Genomic DNA, 22,376 nt, shown 5'->3' on the forward strand with positions numbered 1-22,376 from the left:
TGCCACCTGAAACCAAACACCACTTTAGAAATATTTGACAGCAACAGCAGGCAAACAAACCCCACCCAAGGCTGGGTCTCTTCTCTTGTCAAATTCTCGTGTTTCCTCTCGGCTATTTTGGCAGTGGTGTGTGCTGTTTGTTCTGCCAATAGTATGTTTTGAATGCAACAGAATGGATTTTTCTGTTGGGAAGGGGAATAGTTGGACGCTCTCCAGAGCTGCGCTCCACCCTTTCTGAAGTTCACGTCGCCCTTCTCTTTCCCAGGAGCCAAAAAAATGCAAAGCAGCCCAAGCTCTTGAGAGCCTGGGAAACGATCGCAGGGCTGTGAGTGGGAACAGATATCATTCTGATTTGTTTATGGTACAGGTATTGGCTGGCACCCGCCTGTCTCAGGAGACAATGGAAAAGTCAAACGATTGGAGAATTATAGTGCCTGCTGTAGCTGCTGAGACTGATACAGGAGAGACATGTTTTGTTGCATCTGGGGCAAATGAAGGCGTCCGGTTGCGCTGCTGCAGATGGACCATGGTTCATCTTCTCTTTGCGCTCCTCCTCCTCCTCCTGGCGGTCATTCCTCCTCTGATCACTGCTGACTGTCTCCAATCAGATAAACCATCCGGCCCAATGGTTGAGTTGGTCAAGCTGAGAGAGGCGGAGAAGTTAAGGACATAATGCAAGCCCCTGCAGGATCAGGCCAGTTGCCGATCTGGAAGAGCATCTTGTTCTCACAGTGGCCGGCCATGAGAGCGACAGCACTCTGCCCACTTGTAATTGCCAGTCACTGGCATTCAGAGGCCTACTGCCTCTCTGACAGTGGAGAAGAAGAAGAAGAGTTTGGATTTGATATCCTGCTTTATCACTACCTGAAGGAGTCTCAAAGCAGCTAACATTCTCCTTTCCCTTCCTCCCCCACCACAAACACTCTGTGAGGTGAGTGGGGCTGAGAGACTTCAGAGAAGTGTGACTGGCCCAAGGTCACCCAGCAGCTGCATGTGGAGGAGCGGAGACGCGAACCCAGTTCACCAGATTACGAGACTACCGCTCTTAACCACTACGCCACACTGGCTCTCAGAACATACTGGAGGCAGAACATAGCAGCTGGTTGGTAGCCACTGTTAGCCATGCTCACCAGCTTCAACAGATGTTCACAAGTTTGGCGGACAAAGTCTTTTAGGGATGTTACAGCTGTGTCCCGCTCCCAGGATGATAGCCATCCTGCTGCCTTGGAGAAGAAGGAGGGTCTCAGAGAAGGAGAGTGTCCTTCTGAGGACGAGGGACACAATCCATTAGACGGGACCCATTCCTTGGGGGATAAGCAACTATTCTGTTTTGCTGAGGACATTTCTCTGGCCTGGCATCCTGGTAGCGGGCGATCTGATCCATCAGGAACATAGCTGTGTGTGAGAGATGGGTGAGACACAAATATTCATGAACCTTAAGGGTTTTGAGCAGACAGGGAATAAACCTTGCCATCAGTCAGGAAATACATTTTCTACACCTTAGATCCAACCTAAACATTGTGTGTGTGTGTGTGTGTGTGTGTGTGTGTGTGTGTGTGTGTGTGTGTGTATTCTGACAGTAAGGGCTGTTTGACAGTGGAACAGTCTGCTTCCGGAGGTTGTGGACTCTCCTTCCTCGGAGGTTTTTAAGCAGAGGTTGGATGGCCGTCTGTCATGGATGCTTTAGCTGTGATTCCTTCATTGCAGGGGTTCTACTAGATGATCCTTGGCTCCTTCCAATTCTATGATTCTGTTTGGGGGACTGTTGTTTTCCTTGTTTTCCCCCTTTCTCGCTCTCAGTGTTTTCTTGATAGGTTTTGTTTATTGTGATGGTGGTTTAAATGTATGGCACCACAAACTTTTTGCCCAAGGAGCTTAAGGCGGTGTACACAATTTCATCCTCCCTTTGTTCGCCTCACAACAATCCTGTGAGGTGGGTTAGGCTGAGAGACGGTGACTGGCCCAGGGCCACCCACTGAGCTTCATGGCCAAGTAAGGATTCATAGAATCATAGAATCATAGAGTTGGAAGAGACCACAAGGGCCATCGAGTCCAACCCCCTGCCAAGCAGGAAACACCATCAGAGCACTCCTGACATATGGTTGTCAAGCCTCTGCTTAAAGACCTCCAAAGTAGGAGACTCCACCACACTCCTTGGCAGCAAATTCCACTGTCCAACAGCTCTTACTGTCAGGAAGTTCTTCCTAATGTTTAGGTGGAATCTTCTTTCTTGTAGTTTGGATCCATTGCTCCGTGTCCGCTTCTCTGGAGCAGCAGAAAACAACCTTTCTCCCTCCTCTATGTGACATCCTTTTATATATTTGAACATGGCTATCATATCACCCCTTAACCTCCTCTTCTCCAGGCTAAACATGCCCAGCTCCCTTAGCTGTTTCTCATAAGGCACTGTTTCCAGGCCTTTGACCATTTTGGTTGCCCTCCTCTGGACACGTTCCAGTTTGTCAGTGTCCTTCTTGAACTGTGGTGCCCAGAACTGGACACAGTACTCCAGGTGAGGTCTGACCAGAGCAGAATACAGTGACACTATTACTTCCCTTGATCTAGATCTTATACCGGTCTCCTAGGCCCCAGTCTGACTCTCTAACCACTATGCTGCACTGCCTCAATTAATGAGGCATCATTGATTGCTCCGCACAGCTCGCCCTATCCCCAAAGCCACTGCTTGTTTCAGTAGCGCTTGCTGAGCCTTGTTAAGTGTTATTCACACACACACACACACAAGCTGGATGAACTGCCTGTTCCAACGAAACAACTCAAGTGGAGTTCAATGAGATCACTTTGGGTCAGGATTTCACCCACTGGGAGCTAGAACTTCAGCAATTCATGGAACAGCCCTATATGGTTATATAGTGGCTGAAGAAAGGATTTGCATGGGAGCTGAGCCAGGCTCTGAAAGCCTGGGAGCAGGCAGTGGCTCAGGAATCTTGGAAGATTCCTGCCTGCTGAGTATTCTCAGATTATGCTCTTGTAATGTGAGTGAGCTGGCATTTCTCTCCCTTGAATGACGCAGACATCCAGAGGCATGTCCATCCTTCTTTCAGCAGGGGAGCGGTGCTCACACTTTGACTTCCTCCAGCTAGACGTGTTTTGAAAATTCGGGGCCGGCTCTGCAATTAGGTAGAGGGAGGCAGCTGCCTCAGGCGGCAGGTCCCAGGGGGCAGGGAGAGGCAATGAGGTGTTGGAGGACAGAGCCACGTGTGTTTGCCGCATGGCCTGCCCTGTGGCCCTTAAACTAGCCTCCTTCCCTCTGGTACAATGGAGGATGCTGCCCCAGCTACAGTGCTGAATTAAGCGGCACTGTATATTTAAAGCATGTTGCTACCCCTAAAGAATCTTGGGGACTGCAGTTTGTGATGAGCACTGGGGAATTTTAGGTCCAGCAGTTCTCAGGGTTCTTTGGGGGAAGATGGTGATAGCAGTCACAAAATTAAAAGGCCCCTGCTTCTTGGGAGAAAAGCATTTTAAAAAGCAGAGAAATCACCTTGCCAACAAAGGCCCGTATAGTTAAAGCTATGATTTTCCCAGTAGTGATGTATGGAAGTGAGAGCTGGACCATAAAGAAGGCTGATCGCCAAAGAATTGATGCTTTTGAATTATGGCGCTGGAGGAGACTCTTGAGAGTCCCATGGACTGCAAGAAGATCAAACCTCTCCATTCTTACGGAAATCAGCCCTGAGTGCTCACTGGAAGGACAGATCCTGAAGCTGAGGCTCCAATACTTTGGCCAGCTCATGAGAAGAGAAGACTCCCTGGAAAAGACTCTGATGTTGGGAAAGATGGAGGGCACAAGGAGAAGGGGACGACAGAGGACGAGATGGTTGGACAATGTTCTCAAAGCTACCAGCATGAGTTTGACCAAACTGCGGGGGGCAGTGGAAGACAGGAGTGCCTGGCGTGCTCTGGTCCATGGGTCACGAAGAGTCAAACACGACTAAACGACTAAACAACAACAAGCCTAAGATTCAGTTGCCAATAGGGTGAGTTTCTGTATTGGAATTGGGGGAGTTAGGGAAACCCTATACTGCTTTCTGCCTCAGGCAGCAAAAGGCCTGGGAGGGCTGTAGGGAGAAAATGCATTTGATATTCTGGCTCATGTTACTGAAAAGGACGTCTGATGCCAATGAATTGCAAGGGGACTGTTGTCCCCACCCCTTGCTTTGCATTGCATCTACCAGCAGATGTCAACACAGTGATGGAACATTGACCCATACCCTGTAGGGTTTGGAGATGGGCTCAGTGGTAGAGCATCTTCTTGAGTCCCAGGTTCAATCCCCAGCATCTCCAGGTAGGACTGGAAGAAACCCCCACCGGAAAGCAATATGGAGCTAGATGGACCAATGATCTTGCTCAGATGCTTACAATGCAAAGTGTCCTCCTACCTTGGCACTCCACACCTGAATTACCGTATTTTTCGCTCTATAACACGCACCAGACCATAACACGCACGTAGTTTTTAGAGGAGGAAAACAAGGAAAAAAATATTCTAAACAAAATAGTGGATATATGATTTTTGTGGTTCATGCTGTGGCCACAGACATGTGATCTGACAGTGAGTTTGGAGTAGCCCAATGCAAAAATCCTGAGGATCCATGTGGATCCATGCTTTGTAACCACGGAGGAGGAAGGGGAACCATGGATCCTCTGCTCACAACTGCAGCAGATCCCCCCCGCCACCCGCAGGCATTCGCTCCATAACATGCACAGACATTTCCCCTTATTTTCTAGGAGGAAAAAAGTGAGTGTTATGGTGCAAAAAATACGGTAGTTATTAGAAGGAATAGGTTGTATCGAGTGCTAGTCCTGCTCAGACGAGACGCACATGACCAGTGCTATTTTTCTAGAAAAAGAGGTTCTGGAACTCACCATGAATGCCTCCCTTGTTCTCTTATCATGGCAATGGCACCCACCTGGCAGGTGCCACAACTCAGTTCCTGTGATTTCTGGCTGAAGAAAAGCCCTGGGCATGACTAATTTAGCTTCACTGGACCGGATTCAACATCACTTGGGAGGATGGGCGAACTAATACCAGTGTGCTAGAAGAAGCAAAGATCACCAGTGTCAAAGCAATGATTCTTCAACATCAACTTCGCTTGACTGGTCATGTTGTGCGGATGCCTGATGATCGACTTCCAAAGCAACTACTCTATTCCGAACTTAAGAATGGAAAGCGTAATGCTGGTGGTCAACAAAAGAAGTTGAAAGACTCAAGGCAAATCTAAAAGAAAAAATAGCATAAACACCGACAACTGGGAAACACTGGCCTGAGAGTGCTCCAGTTGGAGAACAGCCTTTACCCAAGGTGTTGTGGTCTCTTGGGGGGCCAAAAGAAAAATTAAAGGGGAAAAACCTAGATGTACATTTCCAAAATACTTTGATAAAACACATGTTTTGTTATGTGCAAATGGCTTTAGATACCTATTAGGTCCACAAATTACTATATAGCATACATTCAACACAAAAAACAGCGACAATTTGTTGTTGACAAAGAACAGCTGGACATATAAAGGGCCCCATTACCTTCTGTAGCTTAGGGCCTCATCAAACCCTAAACCCAGCCCTGATTCCACCCACTCCTTTTAATGGGTTTACTCTGAGTAGAGCTCCTTTGGCAACAGCCCAGGGATGCTAAGGTTCAAAAGCTTCCTTATTTGGCCAAAGAATTAATACAATCACCCAACGGAGGAAAGTGCCGTTGGTTCCCTACTTACAGAGTTTCCTAATTACGTGTGCTGTTGTGCTCATTATGGGAAGCAAAAGGTTGTCTCAGCCCAAATATGTGTAATCCTAGAAAATTGCCCTTTCCAGCAGATTAGCAGAAGGTGCAGGCTGGGAGTAATTAAGCGCTTTGCTGGGAGGTAAGCAAATTGCAACCATTAATTACTGTGCGCAGCCCACCTTTTCCCCCAAGGCATCACTTGTCCTGATCTTTCTCACAGCTCTTAATTTTTTTAACAAATACATTTTTTATAGATTTTCCAGTATCGTTCCAATAACAGCCTCATTATAGCAATGCCCACCTTAATTTGCTGGTGCGGAAAGATAGGTGCTTGATGCTGGGAGCTTAACACCGTTTTCCAGGTCAAAAGTTGGTCGCGATTTTGTAGAGCTTAATTATGGCCAAGGCCAGTCCAACCATGAGGCAAGGTGAGGCGACTGCTTCAGGTGGCAGGATCCACATGGGCAACAGATCCAGCCTCCAAGGAGCACATCGCCCCCTGGTGGCAGCAACAGCTGCGGTGCACTCCTCGGAGACCAGATCTGCCCCCTCCCCAATGCCACCTCTACAGTGGTTTCTTGGCCAATAGGAGGCACTGTTGGTCTCCTCCCATCCTTGTTCCTGGTGTAGATCTTCACTCACCCCTTCATCTCCTCAAGGTGAGAGCCAGTGTGGTGTAGTGGTTAAGAGAGGTAGTCTTGTAATCTGGTGAACCGGGTTCGCGTCTCCGCTCCTCCACATGCAGCTGCTGGGTGACCTTGGGCCAGTCACACTTCTCTGAAGTCCCTCAGCCCCACTCACCTCACAGAGTGTTTGTTGTGGGGGAGGAAGGGAAAGGAGAATGTTAGCCACTTTGAGACTCATTCGGGTAGTAATAAAGCAGGATATCAAATCCAAACTCTTCTTCTTCATCTAGTCCAACCCCCTGCAATGAGAAATCTCAGCTAGAGCATCTATAACTGCAACACTTTAGGGCTCTGGAACCCTCTGACCTCGGTTCAGAGAAAGTGATGAATCTTTTTTCCTCGGAAGCGGTTCAGTTCCTTGGAACTCACCTCTGCACCTGATGTGGTAATTTCTTGTTCTACAGCCCCTGGAGGAGACTCTGAATGTATTGCATCAGAAACAGCAGTGTGGCTATTGCAGATCCATGAGAAGCAACGCAGAATCGGCCCGGCAGTCCACTGTCTTGGGCTTGTCCCAGCAGCCCTGTGTAATCAAGACCTGGAGGGCTGACCTTCATCCTGTAACATGATAATATAATCAAAGAGCAACGTGGGCTGGAGGAGGACGTGCAGTTCAAGACATCTGCATTTTTATCAGGAGGAGGACCTGCATAGATCTTCACATTGGCCAACCCCAAGTTGCCACAGACTAGAAGAGGGAATGAACCAGAGGACAAGGCTAGCCACAGAGACGAAAGAGAGGTTGGATGTGCCATCTGCCAGGGGTTCTTCACCTGTGATTCCTGCATAGCAAGGGGTTGGACCCTTGAGGTCCCTTTCCAGCTGTGCAAGTCTATGATTCTATGTCCAGCAGGAACAGGATGGGTTTTGCAGGATGGTCTGGGCCAGCAGGGGGGATTGTCCAGCAGAATCCGGAACTGGATCAGCAAAGCCAAGCAAGGAGCTTCCTCCCAGAGTTGTTGCACCAGCGCTAGTCCTGCACTTTGGAAGTTACAGTTGGCCAACGGCAGGGGCCACGGAGGACCTTGATGGTGGACCCTGCAGTTCTGCAGCAAGAAGTCCAAGTCTTCATTTGTCTGGTGAATTGCTGGCCTTAATGTCTTATCACTATTTGAAAAGGCGTCTTATCGAAGACAACCCCCTGGTAATCTGTATGTGGACATACAGACTGCATATGCAGACCTACATGTGCAAAGATGCTTGAGGATAACTTTGGATTCAGAGACCATGAACCTTATTTGAGATGACACAGTTTTGGATCCCCTTCCTTTCTCCATTCCTTTTTTGGATGAAGGTATGCTTTTATTACTATATAAATTAATAATAATAATAATAATAATAATAATAATAATAATAATGCAGTAATGTTAATAAGTATAATACTGAGGAGTTTCATAGTGGGATTAACTGCCCCACCACATTAGGGGACAAAGGAGGGGTGCCAGTCTGAAGGCTAATAATAATAATAATAATTTATTTATCTGGTTCCCAACAAAATATTAAAATCACTATAAAACATCAAACATTTAAAATTTCCCTAAACAGGGCTGCCCTGTCAGATAGCTGCTTATTTCCTTGATGTCTGATGGGAGGGCGTTCCACAGAGTGGGCGCTACTACCAAGAAGGCCCTCTGCCTAGTTCCCTGTAACTTGGCTTCTGGCAGTGAGGGAACCGCCAGAAGGCCCTCGGCGCTGGACCTCAGCGTCTGGGCAGAACGATGGGGGTGGAGACGCTCCTTGAGGTATACTGGGCTGAGGCCGTTTAGGGATTTAAAGGTCAGCACCAACACTTTGAATTGTGCTAGGAAACATACTGGGAGCCACTGACCTTTCCCCAATTGCCCACTGGTCACTGACCCGATTTTCTGTTGGGGGGGGGGAGTTGCCAGTGGAAAAACAAACAATAATGCAGAGTCAAGTGGAGACAGCACACTTTTCATTCCCATTGTGGTGCTGAGCTGAGCAGAGACGGTTAAACCTCATTTCCCCAGCCCATCACTATGACAGTGATGGGGGGGGGGAATCACATCTCTCCACTCACCATAGGGATAGTCTGAAGAACTGGGGGCCTCTACTCTTCTTCCTCAGCTGATGAGGTGAGGAAGGGGGCTGTGTTTGCATTTGTGTGTGTGTACATGCCTGGGATCATGTGTGTGACCTGTTATTAGCATGGCCAGAAACAAAACCTAGCACACAAGACAACAGCGAAACCTTAGGGCAATTCCTTTTTTTTTTTTTCGTAATGGAAGCTGTTGATTAACATGGAATTCTAAAGGAAATGAGTCAAGGCCAGATTATTAAACTGAAGAGCTACATGTGCTGTAAGTGTTAGGCAAACCACAAACTGGAAGGGAAAAGGAATGACTCAGAGAGTGTTTCCATCACCCCTTCGATAGCTCAGCTGGTAGAGCGGAGGACTGTAGAGTACTACTGTAGTCATCCTTAGGTCGCTGGTTCGATTCCGGCTCGAAGGAGGAATTATTTTCCTTCTTCTTGGGACAAAGGCTGAGGATGCCTTTGAGGGGGCGGTGAAGCAAAACTGCAGCATGATATTGCAGAGGCAAAATCTGTTGAACATGCCGTGTGTCATTTAATTATATTTGTAAGGTGAGTTGGGCATTCGCAGTTTTTACCATCCAAAACAGAGGGTGTAAACTGCAAGGTGCATATTCTGCTAGGCTTGGAAATGTGTTGTGTGGTAGCCGGACCAGAATTTGACATCCTGGAAATTTTTCAGGGACAATAAAACAACCACCACCTTTATAAGTACCAATCACACTTTATTGCTGTGGCATGTGAGCTTTCGGATGACACAGAACTCTTCCTCGTTCTTTTTTAAAGGCAGAAAAATATGTTTACGATAGAGAACATGGTATGTAGCCAGGGAACAGAAATCTGTATTTGAGATGCAGGACAATTACTAAATTAATAAGCTGCAGTTTGCTTCAGTCTTAAGAGGAGAATGGAGGAAGCTCATTGCAGATGAATTAAGGCAATTTCTCCTGATTTCTTGGCACAAAATGTGTGCAGATGTTATACGGTGATTATCATCATGATGATTATCTCCAGTGGGCGTGCAGTGAATTTTTTTGTAGGGGAACAGTTGGGGCTAGAGGTGTTTTTACATGAGTAGAATGTAAAAGATTGAGGTTGAATCCTGACAAGACAGAAGTACTGTTTTGGGGGACAAGGGGCGGGTGGGTGTGGGGGACTCCCTGGTTCTGAATGGGTAATGAAGGTGTGATTTATTGCATGATTTATTATGAGAAGTTGGTAAAAATAAGATTTAAGTCTTAAATTTTAAGGTTTTTTATAAGATAAGATGAAAATAGAGTAAGGTAACGTAATGACAGAATATTATGAATTATGGAAAGGATTTGCTGTGATAATTATTAATTAAGATACAAGAGGTGGGGGGAGGAGGAGGTCATGGAAAGAAGGTAATGAAAGTGAAGAATTTGAAAATGATGGTTTTATATTTTATTTTTCCTTTTCTGTTTTTGTCATTTTTCTTTGTAATTTAAAAAAAATTCTTTTTTCAATAAATATTATTATATTTTTTTAAAAAGTACTGTTTTGGGGGACAAGGGGCGGGTGGGTGTGGGGGACTCCCTGGTTCTGAATGGGTAATGAAGGTGTGATTTATTGCATGAAGGACATCTCCCAGCATCTACATGAATGGATGAGATCTGCACAAAAAATGATGACAGTCTGGAAGGAATCTAAGACAGGGCTTAGGATAGGGGTAGCCAATGCAGTGGTGTCCAGATGTTGTTGGACTCCAACTCCCATAAACCCCAGCCAGCAGAGATGATAGGGATTTGAGTCCAGCAGTCATCTTCTATATGAACCTTTAATTTAAAAAAGCATTGTTGTTGTTGTTGTTTAGTCGTGTCCAACTCTTCGTGACCCCATGGACCAGAGCACGCCAGACACTCCTGTCTTCCACTGCCTCCCGCAGTTTGGTCATACTCATGCTGGTAGCTTTGAGAACACTGTCCAACCATCTCATCCTCTATCGTCCCCTTCTCCTTGTGCCCTCAATCTTTCCCAACATCAGAGTCTTTTCCAGGGAGTCTTCTCTTCTCATGAGGTGGCCAAAGTATTGGAGCCTCAGCTTCAGGATCTGTCCTTCCAGTGAGCACTCAGGGCTGATTTCCTTCAGAATTGATAGGTTTGATCTTCTTGCAGTCCATACATTTGATTAAAGCTTTTTTATGATACAAGAAGATATTACCCAGAGATCTCTCCATCTCTCCTATGATCCCCCGCTTCAAACTGGCTTCACTGGCTTCATTAGAATTCTTGTTCCTTATTGTTTATGTACGGAGCTCTCACAAAGGCGAGGTACATTTCATCAAACAAAAATAGCTCATGGGCCCTGCCCTCAGGCTTGCAACCTGAAGGGCTAAACCAGGTGTGCCACACGAGATCCATGAATAGAATGTTCCCCTTTTAAAATAGCATCAATAGCTGCTGATGCTGTTAAATGGTGGTATATAAACACAGGGAAAGAAATAATTCAAAGCAGAGAAGAGAGTTTGGAGAGAAGAAACAGGAAGTGCAGAGAAAGGAGTGCTGCAATGTCAGAGGCTATTATTATTTTTATTGTTATTACAAGTTATTACCCTGCCCTCGGTCTCAGGGTGGGTTATAACACAACATGAACATTAAAACACAATGATACACAATATTAAAAACACTGTTTAAAACAACTTAACATTACAAAAACAAGGTGGAATCTAAGATATATGAAATATAATGAAAGGAGATGGCAAATTCTCTCTTCTTCATAAGAGAGAGAAGGGTGATTTTTTATAATAATAAAAAAACTTATTTGATTTCACTTCCAATAAAATATCTCAAAGAGATTTCCCCGCAGAAACACCAACAATAAAAAAATTGAAAACAATCCCATAAATGCACAAACAATTCCACCTTTTAAAGCAATCCCATATAAAAGATTAATTCAATGTGTATAAATGATTTAAACCATTCCATCTATGCAGTATAAACAAGTAAAAACCACTCTATCTATGCAAACCATTAAAAACAATGTCATATGTCAGAACAGTTTCAAACCCAGTACAGACAATACACAGTGAAAGGGACAAGATTCAGCAATCGAAGCTATTTCTATGAAAGGGAAAGGAAGAATAAATGATAATACAAGTATTATAAAAAGGTAAAGGGACCCCTGATCATTAGGTCCAGTTACGGACGACTCTGGGGTTATGGCGCTCATCTTGCTTTATTGGCCAAGGGAGCAGGCGTACAGCTTCCAGGTCATGTGGCCAGAATGACTAAGCCGCTTCTGGCGAACCAGAGCAGGGCACGGAAACGCTGTTTACCTTCCCGCTGGAGCAGTACCTATTTATCTACTTACACTTTGACGTGCTTTCGAACTGCTAGGTTGACAGGAGCAGGGACTGAAACAATGGGAGCTCACCCCATTGTAGGGATTCAAACCGCCGACCTTCTGATTGGCAAGCCCTAGGTTTAACTGACAGTGCCACCTGCGTCCTTACAAGTATTATATCCCACCTCAAATTTGTCCATTAAGTCATCGGCTAGTCATCACCCACAACTGAAACTAGACCTAAGTGCATTAAGTGCACATTGTACCCATATATCTTTTTTAAATCTTTGCCTCACCCCACCATCCCACCCTATTGGTGATATATAAATTGTATTGTCCTTGGGACAGAGACCTGCCTTTCCCCATCTGCAATTCAGTAACATGACTACTACCACGTATTATAATTACTTGAGTCTTAATATCGCTCTTTGAGTTCTGCAGACTGCAATTTGGGATTCACATGCTCCATCTGGGTAGATTATGTTGCTCTTAAGCTCAGAGTTCAAGAGCCACATTGAGCAAAAGATCCCTGCATGTCAGGGGGTTGGACTAGATGACCCTCAGGGTCCCAGCAGGGCTCTTCAGATGTGCAATATCCAAAGGGGTTGTGTTTGTCTGGGTGCAGATCCCTGGAATGCCCTGGCTTTCACTAAGCTTCACAACCATCAATAATAAGCGTAAGAATGTTGTGATTTCTATGTCTCTGACGATGCACCTTGCATGGTTCATTGTTTTCAAAGGAACCCGATTTGCAGCTTTCGAACTTCCTCTTCAGTTGTTTAGTTCCTTCCAGGACGGAAATGCTTCCCTCGTGTATCACGTCTGTGGAATGCCACGAAAGGGATCGGTACCATTGCCATCCCTTGAGCTCACTTCAGAGGCAGCAACCATAATAATAACAACTCACAGCTATTTCTGTCTCCGTCCATCTGCACATCAGCTAATTAACTTTCCTGGCACACTCGGGCGATAGTTTTATTGCCCATTTTATAGGCGGAGACACTGAGGCTCTGAAATGACCAGCCCAGAATTTTAATTGTTGACAACTTTATTGAAAGATTGGGGTGGGGGGGAGGAAATGGAAACCCTAATTTACAGAGGAGGATGTATTGTAACGCAAATAGTGCTTGGAAGACTGGAGATTCTGAAGGAGACAGCGCAACACTGCAGTATCTTTAAAATAGCAACGCAAAATAAATTGGATGGGGTAAGAACTAAGACTAAGTGGGAAATGTTGTTGTTGTTGCTATATGCAGCAACCCAATTCTATGAAGGCATGCTTTACTCAGAAGTAAATCTCACTGCATCCAACAGAACAGGGAAGGGTTATAATAATAATAATATAATAATAATAATTTATTATTTATACCCTGCCCATCTGGCTGGGTTTCCCCAGCCACTCTGGGCGGCTTCCAACACAATATTAAAATACAGTAACGCCTCAAACATGAAAAGCTTCCCTAAACAGGGCTGCCTTCAGATGTCGTCTAAAAGTCAGGTTGTTGTTGTTCTCTTTGACATCTGATGGGAGGGCGTTCCACAGGGCGGGTGCCACTACCGAGAAGGCCCTCTGCCTGGTTCCCTGTAACTTGGCTTCTCGCAGCGAGGGAACCGCCAGAAGGCCCTCGGCGCTGGACCTCAGTGTCCGGGCTGGATGATGGGGGTAGAGACGCTCCTTCAGGTATACTGGACCGAGGCCGTTTAAGGCTTTAAAGGTCAGCACCATCTCCTAACGCTCGAACTCACGCGCAACCCATGAAGCTGAATGTTAGAAGTACATTGCTGCACAGTTAAACTATGGAACTCACTTCCACAGGAGGCAGTGAAGCCACCAACCAAGATGGCTTTCTAAAAACTAAGGCAAATTCATGGATGAGGGGGTTATCAATGGCTACTGCCCATTATGGCTATGCTCTGCCTCCAAAGCTAAAGACAGTAATATAATAATAATAATAATAATAATAATAATAATAATAATAATAATAATAATAATAATAAATTATTATTATTATTATTATTATTATTATTATTATTATTATTATTATTATTATTATTTATTACTTATACCCCACCCATCTGGCCGGGCTTCCCCAGCCACTCTGGGCAGCTTCCAACAGGATATTAAAAACACAATAAAAGATCAAACATAAAAATACATCCCTAAATGTAATGTTTCTGATTCCAATTGCTGAAAACCACAGGAGGGGAAAATGCTTTTGTGCTCGGATCCTGACAAAGGTGCCAGAGACCTTTTTTTGCTGTGACCTGCTCCCTGCTTTTGTGGCCTGGGACTGGGAGGGTGTGGCCTTGACTGACTCCTCCTACAAATATTGCTACCATTCAGGTAGCCCCATCGTGGGGTTATTTACTTTAGGGGCTTTTTCCTGGGATCAATACTAAGTTTTAGGGATGCATTTTTTACTTTACTGTATTTATTTTTTTGCTGCTCTCTCGATTATGTATTTTTATCATTAGGCTTTCCAGCAGATGATTGGTGGACTGCCCGATTTTAGTGAATATTTATTAATACGAGAGGTTTCCACTAGCCTGTTGTTTACGGCTGTTTCCCTTTTCGACTCGTCTTGTTGTCACTGTTGCTGTTGTGATTAAATTCTTACACGCCCTTTGCCCTAAGGTCCCAGGGCATGCGGCGACAATTTAGAGGACAACATGTAAATTGGTTTCAACAAATTGCAGCCACAAGTATAGGGTGGCTCCTAAAAGATGTACATTTCAAGTGTCAGAGGGCAGGGTAAAGAGGGGCTAGTGAATCACCATATTTTTCGCTCCATAAGGCACACCGGACCATAAGGTGCACCTAGTTTTTAGAGGGGGAGATCAAGAAGAAGAAATGCCCCCCCCCAGCACCAAAGAGCAAAGAAGCCAAGACAGCGAGCGGGATCCATCCCACTCACTGTCTTGGCTTCTTTAGCTGTCAATGGCAGAAGCCAAGACAGCCGGCGGGATGAATCCCGCTCGCTGTCTTGGCTTCTTTAGCCGCGCGCAGCCTCTCCCGGCTGGAGAGGTTGCACGCGGCTATGGCAATTCCCCCACCTCCCGCAAAAGCCCACAGGAGCCACGCACCCTTTAAGGAGCGCGCGGCTCCTGCGGGCTTTTCTACGAGGAGGAAGAAGGGACTGACTGGCCGCGTCAGTCCCTTCTCCCTCCTGGGGAAAAGCCCACAGGAGCCACGCGGAGCTTGTGTGTGGCTCTTGGGGGCTTTTCCTGCCTGCCTCCCCCCTGCATCCGCTCCATAAGACGCACATGCATTTCCCCTTACTTTTTAGGAGGGAAAAAGTGTGTCTTATGGAGTGAAAAATACGGTAGGTACAGTTTGTAGTGCTGGGAGCCGCCTTGAGATTGGTTTCCAATGGAAAGGCAACATACAAATAACTGAGGATGACGACTGCAGCTTGCAGCCTCTTCCTGGGCAGTTCTGGCTGCCCACTGGGTCCACCAATAAATAATAATAATAATAATTTTTATTTGTATTCCGCCCTCCCCAGCCGAGGCTGGGCTCAGAGCGGCTAACGTCATAAAAACAACACGATATGCATAAAAACAGACATCAATTAATTAAAAAACATCTTAAAATTAATTCAGACAAGTTAAAATCTGGGCAGGTGGCAGACACCCAGACAGGAAGAACTTTATGAGCAATGGCGCATGTTTCGTTTTTATTATCTAGCTTTGCCACCCCCAATGCTGTCCCCTTGGTTCCTGGCTCCCCTTTCTGTCAGCTGCCCTGACTCACTTTCCTCTCAACATTGGTCTTTTGTGAAACAGGTGACGCACTCTCACAGGCCCTTATGTAAGGCCCGGTGTTTCAGCTGTGACATTCCGGTAAGACCAGAAATGTCAAGCTTTCTGGAACGTCCCCGTTGCATAATCACAACACAACCAGAGATGCAAGAATTCTCCCTCCCATGATCACAGCTTACCTGTGCCTCTTTGATTTCAGATAAGATGAGGTAAGTGGGCCAGTGCCTTGGGAAAAAGGGCACCTGCATTGTGGGGGAGCAATTAGCAAGATAATTGATGATGTTAATTCCCCCCAGCGACTGGCAACTGTGCCTCCTGATCTCCCAGAGGTTTGCTAAAGCTTGTTAAAAGTCAGTGGAGGTTTGCGACTCAGAGCCTTGTGAGAGGTGCAATCAGCTAGACGGTGGCTCATTTTATGAAAATCTTCCTATCGAATGAGTCCTCTGAGGTTGTGTGGTGTTTTTGAATATCCTCAGGTGTTTTTCAATATCCAGCAGGATTCCTGGGTTCTTAGCTCCTGGTGTGACACCAATAGCCATCTGGCATCTTTTCCCTATCGCTGCATGTCAGGTGGCTGTTGCGGTTGCTCGAGAGTAACCAGGCAGGACTCCAACCTGTTTTTTTACAGGCTTTCTTTTGGTGCAAACTATTTACAGTGAAGAGCCCCAAAGCTCATGTCTGGCTCAATCGCTAGCAGAATCCGGGAGTGGTCTTTCTTTGGACGTCCCCCAACAAATGAGTTTTGTTACCCCCAACCTTCTCCTCCCCTCTTTGTGCCTCAGGCTACTGCGCAGGATGGGCAAGGGCGTTTTTCCCTCCTGTCCGGCTTGCCCAGGAGCTGTGTTAAGGCCCCCACCAGCATCCTCTGGTCCTTGCACCTCTTCCCCACTGGAGGTGGGGCTTTCCTCCTCCCCGGAAGAGGAACTGCTTCGCAAGATTTTTGGAGGCTCCCTGTAACACAACTGCCCTTCTGCTTCTCACCTCTGAGCCGATGGCAGTTCCCTGACACTGCATCTCCATGCAAGGAAGCGTTCGTCTTTCAGGGAAGCCCTTCCAGGAGCTGGTTTTCATATGTACAATTGCTCTGCAATCCATATAAATCAGGGATGGGGAATAACCCATAACTATTCAGATATTATAACAGAGCAATCTGAATTGCAGGACATATGCCATACTCTTTGTTATGTGCTGAGCAAATGGAATCCCCTCGCCACCCCTCCCCCCAGAACCTCAGGTTTATATACATTATTTACACAATGGGTCCTGTGTGATTGGCTGCTTCCCTCCTGGAGCCTGATTGGACTGTTGTTGCATTCTAGGATCCTCCCGACCCAATAGGCTGATTAACTTCCTCCTGGGGCCTGATTGGCCTGCTCCTGCAGGCCAATCTGGTTGTTGCATTCTAGGATTCTACCTGCCTATTGTTCTTGGATCCTAGCGCAGTACATAACACCCTTCAACATTTCTCCGATGAAAATAGGGATGTCCTAAGGAAAAGTGGGTGGCACTGCGGATTAAACCACAGAGCCTAGGACTTGCCAATCAGAAGAACGGCAATTCAAATCCCCGCGACAGGGTGAGCTCCCGTTGCTCAGTCCTTGCTCCTGCCAACCTAGCAGTTTGAAAGCACGTCAAAGTGCAAGTAGATAAATAGGTACTGCTCCAGTTGTGCGCTACTCTGGTTTGCCAGAAGCGGCTTAGTCATGCTGGCCACATGACCTGGAAGCTGTACGCCGGCTCCCTCAGCCAATAAAACGAGATGAGCGCCGCAACCCCAGAGTCGGCCACGACTGGACCTAATGGTCAGGGGTCCCTTTACCTTTAAGGAAAAGTGGGACATTCTGGGATCAAATCAGAAACTGGGACGGCTTCTGTAAATTTGGGACTGTCCCTGGGAAATAAGGATACTTGGAAGGTCTGCTATGCTGGTGTAAGTCCATCACCCCGGCTCAGCATTTTGCCAGAAAATCTTAAATCAGCATGATTTACACCAGCATAAATCCCCCAAAAGAAGCATTTCGGGGGTGGGACGGGACAAGGAGAGACTGAGTCATGTGGCCCAGGGCCCAGCTCGGTCCATGCTCACCAGCTGTCTCAGCTGGCAGTAGGAGTCTCTGAACCAAGTTTGGAATAGGGGCAACTTACGATGCTGGAGGAGTCCCATGGACTGCAAGAAGATCAAACCTCTCCATTCTGAAGGAAATCAGCCCTGAGTGCTCACTGGAAGGACAGATCCTGAAGCTGAGGCTCCAATACTTTGGCCACCTCATGAAAAGAAAAGACTCCCTGGAAAACACCCTGATGCTGGGAAAGATGGCGGGCACAAGGAGAAGGGGACGACAGAGGACGAGATGGTTGGACCGTGTTATCGAAGCTACCAACATGAGTTTGACCAAACTGCAGGAGGCAGTGGAAGACAGGAGTGCCTGGCGTGCTCTGGTCCATGGGGTCACGAAGAGTCGGACATGACTAAACGACTAAACAACAACAACAACGATGACCTTACTTATGCCACCTTCCTATAGTTAGGATTGTAACTCATCGTTACAAGCACAACTCCCAAATCCCCATTACTTACTGCGAATCTAAGTACCTGTAACGAGAGACTTCCACGGTCTACACAAGGCCTCCAGCACACATTGCTTCTGCTCCACTGTTGTTTTCCCTGTGTTGGATTTTAGATTGTAAGCTCACTGGGGGCAGGGACTGTCCTGTTATGCTTTCAAGCGATATGCACATTGATGGTGTAATAAAGCAACAATAAACATGAATGCCTTTTCAAAATGTGCTCTATTTATCTGTAAGGTCATACCTATCCCACTAGCAGCAATGCACAGATGGTCCTCAGTCTTTTATCAGTTTCACTTCCCTGTTTTTATATAGCATCGCTGCAATGGAATAAGCCTTCCTTGATGGCTGAGTAGGGAAGGAGGCAGAGCCTCACTGTTATTCACTGAGGCAAGGCATTCCCTGCTTCCAGCTGAAATATGAGCTATGGAGACCATATGAAAAGACTCCTAAGTTTGGTGGGGAAAGCAGTCGGGTGAGCTTTGCAAGATTGTGTGAACAGCAGCTTGCTGTTATTGTTATTGTTGTTTTTGGTGGTGTTTAGTCGTGTCCGACTCTTCGTGACCCCATGGACCAGAGCACGCCAGGCACTCCTGTCTTCCACTGCCTCCCGCAGTTTGGTCAAACTCATGCTGGTAGCTTCAAGAACACTCTCCCACCATCTTGCCCTCTGTCGTCCCCTTTTCCTTGTGCCCTCCATCTTTCCCAACACCAGGGTCTTTTCCAGGGAGTCTTCTCTTCTCATGAGGTGGCCAAAGTATTGGAGCCTCAGCTTCAAAATATGTCCTTCCAGTGAGCACTCAGGGCTGATTTCCTTGAGAATGGAGAGGTTTGATCTTCTTGCAGTCCATGGGACTCTCAAGAGTCTCCTCCAGCACTATAATTCAAAAGCACCAATTCTTCAGCGATCAGCCTTCTTTATGGTCCAGCTCTCACTTCCATACATCACTTTTGGGAAAACCATGGCTTTAACTATACGGACCTTTGTTGGCAAGGTGATGTCTCTGTTTTTTAAGAACAGCAGCACAGAGCGGCACAAAACCTTGGAGTTCACCCCTTCCCACTGCCCCAAACAGTTCACCCCTTTTGCACTTGTTTCCTGAGCTTCCTCTGCCAAGATGCAACCCAAACATTTTCAAGTTTTCCCTGACAATGCTTTGTTATTTTTAAAGAAATCTAAATGACGAAAGAAGATTGTCAAGATGCCAGACAACATACTTGCATACTGGGAAACCACAAATGGAACGAAACTATGCAGAGCCTAGTTTATCATGTGATATAGCATCATGGATCATGGCCTTTTCTCACCACCCCAGACGGAAGGTGATAAGGCAATCACAGGTTATTGAGTAATCTAGGGAATCTCCTTTTGTGTTTCCAAGGAAAACTTGGGCAAATAATGCACTGAGCATAACACAGCAATGAGCAGAAGGCAGCACACCAATAAACCATGCTCTGATTTCCAGTGGACCGCCTTGTGGAGCATAGGCAGCTGTTTGACTTTGGGTCCCTTTAAATCCATATTGTCTACACTGACTGGCAGGGCTCACCAGGATTTTGGACGGGGGGGGGGTGGCATTCCCAGCGCAACCTGGACATGCCAGTGGCAATTGTACCTAGTGCCATCTGCATGCATATCCACTGAGTTGAAGTCCATTCCCAGCTTGCTGTTGTGGGGATTATTATTACTATTTTTGCAAAGGTTGGCTTATATAGAGCTTGGTCCGAGACATGTAATTATGGCAGAGTGCATACACAGGATCAACTTGTTCCAGATCAGTTAAGCCTTAACTGCTGAGAGACTCTGAGCATGCTCTTGAGTTTTGTAAACTTAAAATAATTAAAGGAGCACACAGGGATTCTGAAGTATACTCAGAGTCGAGTGTGGATTTCAAGCTCTTTATTCAGCTCATAGTAGTGAGGAATCGAAATTCCCGCAAAATGTCTGCTTTATATACATTATTTACACAATGGGCCCCACGTGATTGGTCAGTTCCAGGATTCTCCTGTAGGCCAATCAGGCTGCGGATTCACTTCCACCTGGAGTTGGATTGGGTGGCTCCAGCGTGTTGGCTATTTGCAGTATTGTAGCGCTGCAGAGAGCTTGCTGGGGAGACCATGCATTAAAAAGGGACTCAAAAATAACTTAAAGAAGGTTTTAATAAGAAAAACAAAAACTCCATTTACACTAAATACATCAACAACCATGACCCAACCACCAACCCATCCCCGAAGGGGTAATGGGAGAGCTAGGTGCTGCTCCTTATATACTACACCCAATTGCTGACACAGTTTAATCAGTACAACTCAGCAGCACCTGCTATGTTTCACAGCTGTAAAGCTGGGTCTCCTTATTTTGCTCTGGCCCTTGCTCTGGCCCCTTAAAGACATACACATCAGGTGGAACAATGATGAACCTTTACATTTAAAGTAACCATTCAACACAGCGGACCAATCAGACTGCTGCATTCTGGATCCTATTGTTCTAGGACCAATCAGACTGCTGCAATTTGGATCCTATTCAATTCAGTACATAACAGATTCCCAAATAAAACAAACTGATCCACATTTCTTCAAAACCTTCACAAGAAGTTGACTGTTTTCTATAATAGGTTAACTTTTTAAACATTCCACAAGAGGAGGTGCCTGCAGGTTCCTTTAAAAAAAAGAAAGCTTTGTGAGTTTGATTTTTCTCTCTCTACATTTTTCATTTCAGCTTTAAAGTGAATCTTAAGAGAGCTTCAGCATCATGCACAATAAGAGAATGTGTCGGTATTCCAGAGTTCTTCATTTTATCTGTAAAACGTGACTTTGACAGGACGGCGGGCCCTTATCTGAGAGTTGATGTTTGCAGATGACGCAGCGTTGACAGTGCCAAGACTCATGGACCGTTTCGCCCAAGCCCGCAGGGAGTTTGGCCTCACCATCAGCCTGACGAAGACCAACAACATCCTGGGACATCTGAAGTGGTAGGTGGTTATGTCTACCTGGCTTCCACCATAACCAGCAACCTTTCTGTCATAGAATCATAGAGTTGGAAGAGACCATGAGGGCCATCGAGTCCAACCCCCTGCCAAGCAGGAAACACCATCAGAGCACTCCTGACATATGGTTGTCAAGCCTCTGCTTAAAGACCTCCAAAGAAGGAGACTCCACCACACTCCTTGGCAGCAAATTCCACTGTCGAACAGCTCTGCCAATGCTGAGCTGGACAATGTCACCCAGTAAATCGGCATGACGAAACACACCCCATGGTGCAATAAATGTTGTGGTGTGCCAATGCCATTTGTAGAGCAAACAGATGCCCAGGGCCCAAGGGTGTTGTTTAGGCATGTGGATGGATAATTTTTGACAGCTTACATGGACGAGAGTTTAAAGCTACACCTACCATAAATTAGTCCAAGTATTAAAGGTACAGGAGACCTGCTCTTCCCTGCTCTGGTTGCTTGCTGGGGGCTGGGGAGGGCTGTTTTATAGGATCTGGTGCTGCGGGTTTCATGACTGGTTATCAATAAATGGGAGCGATATCGCCTGCTTTTCTTAGGCATGGCCCCAGTGCCCTCATGTTGCAACAGCCACATCTGAATTAGAAGAAGAAGAGTTTGGATTTGATATCCCGCTTTATCACTACCCGAAGGAGTCTCAAAGCGGCTAACGTTCTCCTTTCCCTTCCTCCCCCACAACAAACACTCTGTGAGGTGAGTGAGGCTGAGAGACTTCAGAGAAGTGTGACCAGCCCAAGGTCACCCAGCAGCTGCATGTGGAGGAGAGGGGAAGCGAACCCGGTTCACCAGATTACAAATCCACCTCTCTTAATCACTACACCACACTGGCTCTCTCTCTCTCACTGAATTATCTCTGGCAAAGATTGGCAGAAATTGAAGGTAGGAAGTCAACAGCAGAGAAATATGCAAGCCCCAAAGTGCTCGTTTTCGTGTGATCTGATGCATAACAGCAGTGACCAGAGGAGGAAGGACTGCTGGGAGGACTGCAGAAAGAAGATGTGCCATGAAGCACCTGCCGCAGCACAACCAGACACCGTCATCTGCCCTAGCTGCAACAAAACATGTCTCTCCCGTATTAGCCTCTACAGCCACAGTAGTGGCTTGATAATCTTTCAGAGAGAGAGTTTTCTTATGCCTTCTCCACCCTGGATTGGCCACATGGGTCTATAGAGTAGTCAATCAGGGTCAAAGTAAAAACAGGATGTCATCACTTAGCAAGTACAAATTAGGTATCTGATGACATTGCTGCGATCAAGTGA

The 22,376-nt window shown here is 46.2% G+C and overlaps 1 long non-coding RNA gene across 1 annotated transcript; it reads left to right on the forward strand.

Annotated features, from left to right (window-relative positions):
• The first annotated feature begins 6,449 nt into the window (after nt 1–6,449).
• LOC309525445 lies at nt 6,450–21,122 on the forward strand. The gene is made up of 3 exons (XR_014216290.1): nt 6,450–7,717; nt 15,569–15,753; nt 20,829–21,122. It is a non-coding gene; the product is annotated as an uncharacterized lncRNA (long non-coding RNA).
• The last annotated feature ends 1,254 nt before the right edge of the window (nt 21,123–22,376 follow it).

The sequence above is a fragment of the Podarcis vaucheri genome (assembly GCF_965113315.1).
Source record: "Podarcis vaucheri genome assembly, chromosome: 2".
NCBI classification, from domain to species: Eukaryota; Metazoa; Chordata; class Lepidosauria; order Squamata; family Lacertidae; genus Podarcis; species Podarcis vaucheri.